We start from the raw sequence: 6,000 nt of genomic DNA, 5'->3' as shown, positions 1-6,000 counted from the left end.
TCAAATAGGAGGAGCCTGGGCAGAATGGGTGGGGTCAGACACCAGAGGAGGGGCTTAGGAGGAGCCTAGGAGCTTATGAGGAGCCTAGTCAGATTGGTTGAGGTCAGAGAGGAGGGGCTTAGGAGGAGCCTAGTCAGATTGGGTGGGGTCAAATAGGAGGAGCCTGGTCAGAATGGGTGAGGTCAGAGAGGAGGGGTATAGGAGGAGCCTGGGCAGAGGGGGTATAGGAGGAGCCTAGTCAGATTGGGTGGGGTCAGAGAGGAGGGGCTTAGGAGGAGCCTAGTCAGATTGGGTGGGGTCAAATAGGAGGAGCCTGGTCAGAATGGGTGAGGTCAGAGAGGAGGGGTATAGGAGGAGCCTGGGCAGAGGGGGTATAGGAGGAGCCTAGCCAGATTGGGTGGGGTCAGAGAGGAGGGGCTTAGGAGGAGCCTAGTCAGATTGGGTGGGGTCAAATAGGAGGAGCCTGGTCAGAATGGGTGAGGTCAGAGAGGAGGGGTATAGGAGGAGCCTGGGCAGAGGGGGTATAGGAGGAGCCTAGTCAGATTGGGTGGGGTCAGAGAGGAGGGGTATAGGAGGAGCCTGGGCAGAGGGGGTATAAGAGGAGCCTAGTCAGATTGGGTGAGGTCAGAGAGGAGGGGTATAGGAGGAGCCTAGTCAGATTGGGTGGGGTCAGAGAGGAGGGGCTTAGGAGGAGCCTAGTCAGATTGGGTTCTAGGAGGAGCCTGGTCAGAATGGGTGAGGTCAGAGAGGAGGGGTATAGGAGGAGCCTGGGCAGAATGGGTGGGGTCAGACAGCAGAGGAGGGGCTTAGGAGGAGTCTAGGGGCTTAGGAGGGGCCTAGTCAGATTGGGTGGGGTCAGAGAGGAGGGGTATAGGAGGAGCCTGGGCAGGTTGGGTGGGGTCAGACAGCAGAGGAGGGGCTTAGGAGAAGCCTAGTCAGATTGGGTGGGGTCAGAGAGGAGGGGTATAGGAGGAGCCTGGGCAGAGGGGGTATAGGAGGAGCCTAGTCAGATTGGGTGGGGTCAAATAGGAGGGGTATAGGAGGAGCCTGGGCAGAATGGGTGGGGTCAGACAGCAGAGGAGGGTGGGGTCAGAGGAGAGGGGTATAGGAGGAGCCTGGGCAGAATGGGTGGGTTCAGACAGCAGAGGAGGGGTTTAGGAGGAGCCTAGTCAGATTGGGTGGGGTCAGACAGCAGAGGAGGGGCTTAGGAGGAGCCTAGTCAGATTGGGTGGGGTCAGAGAGGAGGAGCCTGGGCAGAATGGGTGGGGTCAGACAGCAGAGGAGGGGTTTAGGAGGAGCCTAGTCAGATTGGGAGGGGTCAAATAGGAGGAGCCTGGGCAGAATGGCTGGGGTCAGACAGCAGAGGAGGGGCTTAGGAGGAGTCTAGGGGCTTAGGAGGAGCCTAGTCAGATTGGGTGGGGTCAGAGAGGAGGGGTATAGGAGGAGCCTGGGCAGAATGGGTGGGGTCAGACACCAGAGGAGGGTGGGGTCAGATTGGGTGGGGTCAGAGGAGAGGGGTATAGGAGGAGCCTGGGCAGAATGGGTGGGGTCAGACAGCAGAGGAGGGGTTTAGGAGGAGCCTAGTCAGATTGGGTGGGGTCAGACAGCAGAGGAGGGGCTTAGGAGGAGCCTAGTCAGATTGGGTGGGGTCAAATAGGAGGAGCCTGGGCAGAATGGGTGAGGACAGAGAGGAGGGGTATCGAGCCTGGGCAGAGGGGGTATAGGAGGAGCCTAGTCAGATTGGGAGGGGTCAAATAGGAGGAGCCTGGGCAGAATGGGTGGGGTCAGACAGCAGAGGAGGGGCTTAGGAGGAGCCTAGTCAGATTGGGTGGGGTCAGAGAGGAGGGGTATAGGAGGAGTCTGGGCAGGTTGGGTGGGGTCAGACAGCAGAGGAGGGGCTTAGGAGGAGCCTAGTCAGATTGGGTGGGGTCAAATAGGAGGGGCTTAGGAGGAGCCTGGGCAGGATGGGTGAGGTCAGAGAGGAGGGGTATAGGAGGAGCCTGGGCAGAGGGGGTATAGGAGGAGCCTAGTCAGATTGGGAGGGGTCAAATAGGAGGAGCCTGGGCAGAATGGGTGAGGTCAGAGAGGAGGGGCTTAGGGGGAGCCTAGTCAGATTGGGTGGGGTCAGACAGCAGAGGAGGGGCTCAGGAGGAGCCTGGTCAAATAGGAGGGGTATAGGAGGAGCCTGGGCAGAATGGGTGGGGTCAGACAGCAGAGGAGGGGCTTAGGGGGAGCCTAGTCAGATTGGGTGGGGTCAGAGAAAAGGGGTATAGGAGGAGCCTGGGCAGAATGGGTGGGGTCAGACAGCAGAGGAGGGGCTTAGGAGGAGTCTAGGGGCTTAGGAGGAGCCTAGTCAGATTGGGTGGGGTCAGACACCAGAGGAGGGGCTTAGGAGGAGCCTAGGGGCTTATGAGGAGCCTAGTCAGATTGGGTGGGGTCAGAGAGGAGGTGTATAGGAGGAGCCTGGGCAGGTTGGGTGGGGTCAGACAGCAGAGGAGGGGCTTAGGAGGAGCCTAGTCAGATTGGTTGAGGTCAGAGAGGAGGGGCTTAGGAGGAGCCTGGGCAGAATGGGTGGAATCAGAGAGGAGGGGTATAGGAGGAGCCTAGTCAGGTTGGGTGGGGTCAGAGAGGAGGGGCTTAGGAGGAGCCTAGTCAGATTGGGAGAGGAGACAGCAGAGGAGGGGCTTAGGGGGAGCCTAGTCAGATTGGGTGGGGTCAGACGAGAGGGGTATAGGAGGAGCCTGGGCAGAATGGGTGGGGTCAGACAGCAGAGGAGGGGCTTAGGAGGAGTCTAGGGGCTTAGGAGGAGCCTGGGCAGAATGGGTGGAATCAGAGAGGAGGGGTATAGGAGGAGCCTGGGCAGAGGGGGTATAAGAGGAGCCTAGTCAGATTGGGTGAGGTCAGAGAGGAGGGGTATAGGAGGAGCCTAGTCAGATTGGGTGGGGTCAGAGAGGAGGGGCTTAGGAGGAGCCTAGTCAGATTGGGTGGGGTCAGAGGGGAGGGGTATAGGAGGAGCCTGGGCAGAATGGCTGGGGTCAGACAGCAGAGGATGGGCTTAGGAGGAGCCTAGGGGCTTAGGAGGAGCCTAGTCAGATTGGGTGGGGTTAAATAGGAGGAGCCTGGTCAGAATGGGTGAGGTCAGAGAGGAGGGGTATAGGAGGAGCCTGGGCAGAATGAGTGGGGTCAGACAGCAGAGGAGGGGCTTAGGAGGAGCCTAGGGGCATAGGAGGAGCCTAGTCAGATTGGGTGGGGTCAGAGAGGAGGGGTATAGGAGGAGCCTGGGCAGAATGGGTGGGTTCAGAGAGTAGGGGGTATAGGAGGAGCCTGGGCAGAGGGGGTATAGGAGGAGCCTAGTCAGATTGGGTGGGGTCAAATAGGAGGAGCCTGGTCAGAATGGGTGAGGTCAGAGAGGAGGGGTATAGGAGGAGCCTGGGCAGAGGGGGTATAGGAGGAGCCTAGTCGGATTGGGAGGGGTCAAATAGGAGGAGCCTGGGCAGAATGGGTGGGGTCAGACAGCAGAGGAGGGGCTTAGGAGGAGCCTAGGGGCTTAGGAGGAGCCTTGTCAGATTGGGTGGGGTCAGAGAGGAGGGGTACAGGAGGAGTCTGGGCAGAATGGGTGGAGTCAGACAGCAGAGGAGGGGCTTAGGAGGAGCCTGGTCAAATAGGAGGGGTATAGGAGGAGCCTGGGCAGAATGGGTGGGGTCAGAGGGGTATGGGAGGAGCCTGGGCAGAATGGGTGGAGTCAGAGAGGAGGGGGTATAGGAGGAGCCTAGTCAGATTGGGTGTGGTCAAATAGGAGGAGCCTCGGCAGAATGGGTGGGTCAGACAGCAGAGGAGGGGTTTAGGAGGAGCCTAGTCAGATTGGGTGGGGTCAGACAGCAGAGGAGGGGCTTAGGAGGAGCCCAGTCAGATTGGGTGGGGTCAGAGAGGAGGGGTATGGGAGGAGCCTAGTCAGATTGGGTGGGGTCAGAGAGGAGGGGTATGGGAGGAGCCTAGTCAGATTGGGTGGGGTCAGAGAGGAGGGGTATAGGAGGAGCCTGGGCAGGTTGGGTGGGGTCAGACAGCAGAGGAGGGGCTTAGGAGGAGCCTAGTCAGATTGGGTGAGGTCGGAGGGGTATAGGAGGAGCCTAGTCACATTGGAGGGGCTTAGGAAGAGCCTGGGTGGAATCAGAGAGGCGGGGTATAGGAGGAGCCTGGGCAGAATGGCTGGTGTCAGACAGCAGAGGAGGGGCTTAGGAGGAGCCTAGTCAGATTGGGTGGGGTCAGACAGCAGAGGAGGGGCTTAGGAGGAGTCTAGGGGCTTAGGAAGAGCCTGGGTGGAATCAGAGAGGCGGGGTATAGGAGGAGCCTGGGCAGAATGGCTGGTGTCAGACAGCAGAGGAGGGGCTTAGGAGGAGCCTAGTCAGATTGGGTGAGGTCAGAGAGGAGGGGTATAGGAGGAGCCTAGTCAGATTGGGTGGGGTCAAATAGGAGGAGCCTGGGCAGAATGGCTGGTGTCAGACAGCAGAGGAGGGGCTTAGGAGGAGCCTAGTCAGATTGGGTGAGGTCAGAGAGGAGGGGTATAGGAGGAGCCTAGTCAGATTGGGAGGGGTCAAATAGGAGGAGCCTGGGCAGAATGGGTGGGGTCAGACAGCAGAGGAGGGGCTTAGGGGGAGCCTAGTCAGATTGGGTGGGGTCAAATAGGAGGAGCCTGGGCAGAATGGCTGGGGTCAGACCGCAGAGGAGGGGCTTAGGAGGAGTCTAGGGGCTTAGGAGGAGCCTAGTCAGATTGGGTGGGGTCAGAGAGGAGGGGTATAGGAGGAGCCTGGGCAGAATGGGTGGGGTCAGACACCAGAGGAGGGGGTTAGGAGGAGCCTAGTCAGATTGGGTGGGGTCAAATAGGAGGAGCCTGGTCAGAATGGGTGGGGTCAGACAGCAGAGGAGGGGCTAAGGAGGAGCCTAGTCAGATTGGGTGGGGTCAAATAGGAGGAGCCTGGTCAGAATGGGTGAGGTCAGAGAGGAGGGGTATAGGAGGAGCCTGGGCAGAGGGGGTATAGGAGGAGCCTAGTCAGATTGGGAGGGGTCAAATAGGAGGAGCCTGGGCAGAATGGGTGAGGTCAGAGAGGAGGGGTATAGGAGGAGCCTGGGCAGAGGGGGTATAGGAGGAGCCTAGTCAGATTGGGTGGGGTCAGAGGGGAGGGGTATAGGAGGAGCCTGGGCAGAATGGCTGGTGTCAGACAGCAGAGGAGGGGCCTAGGAGGAGCCTAGGGGCTTAGGAGGAGCCTAGTCAGATTGGGTGGGGTCAGACAGCAGAGGAGGAGCTTAGGAGGAGCCTAGTCAGATTGGGTGAGGTCGGAGGGGTATGGGAGGAGCCTGGGCAGAATGGGTGGAGTCAGAGAGGAGGGGGTATAGGAGGAGCCTAGTCAGATTGGGTGGGGTCAGAGAGGAGGGGCTTAGGAGGAGCCTAGTCAGATTGGTTGGGGTCAAATAGGAGGAGCCTGGTCAGAATGGGTGAGGTCAGAGAGGAGGGGTATAGGAGGAGCCTAGTCAGATTGGGTGGGGTCAGAGAGGAGGTGTATAGGAGGAGCCTGGGCAGGTTGGGTGGGGTCAGACAGCAGAGGAGGGGCTTAGGAGGAGCCTAGTCAGATTGGGTGAGGTCGGAGGGGTATAGGAGGAGCCTAGTCACATTGGGTGGGGTCAGAGAGGAGGGGCTTAGGAAGAGCCTGGGCAGAATGGGTGGAATCAGAGAGGAGGGGTATAGGAGGAGCCTGGGCAGGTTGGGTGGGGTCAGACAGCAGAGGAGGGGCTTAGGAGGAGCCTAGTCAGATTGGGTGAGGTCGGAGGGGTATAGGAGGAGCCTAGTCACATTGGGTGGGGTCAGAGAGGAGGGGCTTAGGAAGAGCCTGGGCAGAATGGGTGGAATCAGAGAGGAGGGGTATAGGAGGAGCCTAGTCAGATTGGGTGGGGTCAGAGGGGAGGGGTATAGGAGGAGCCTGGGCAGAATGGGTGGAATCAGAGAGG

Source organism: Lissotriton vulgaris, unplaced genomic scaffold (genome assembly GCF_964263255.1).
Source record: "Lissotriton vulgaris unplaced genomic scaffold, aLisVul1.2 SCAFFOLD_2184, whole genome shotgun sequence".
In the NCBI taxonomy this organism is placed as follows: Eukaryota; Metazoa; Chordata; class Amphibia; order Caudata; family Salamandridae; genus Lissotriton; species Lissotriton vulgaris.
Note: the sequence above shows the minus strand (reverse complement) of the source record.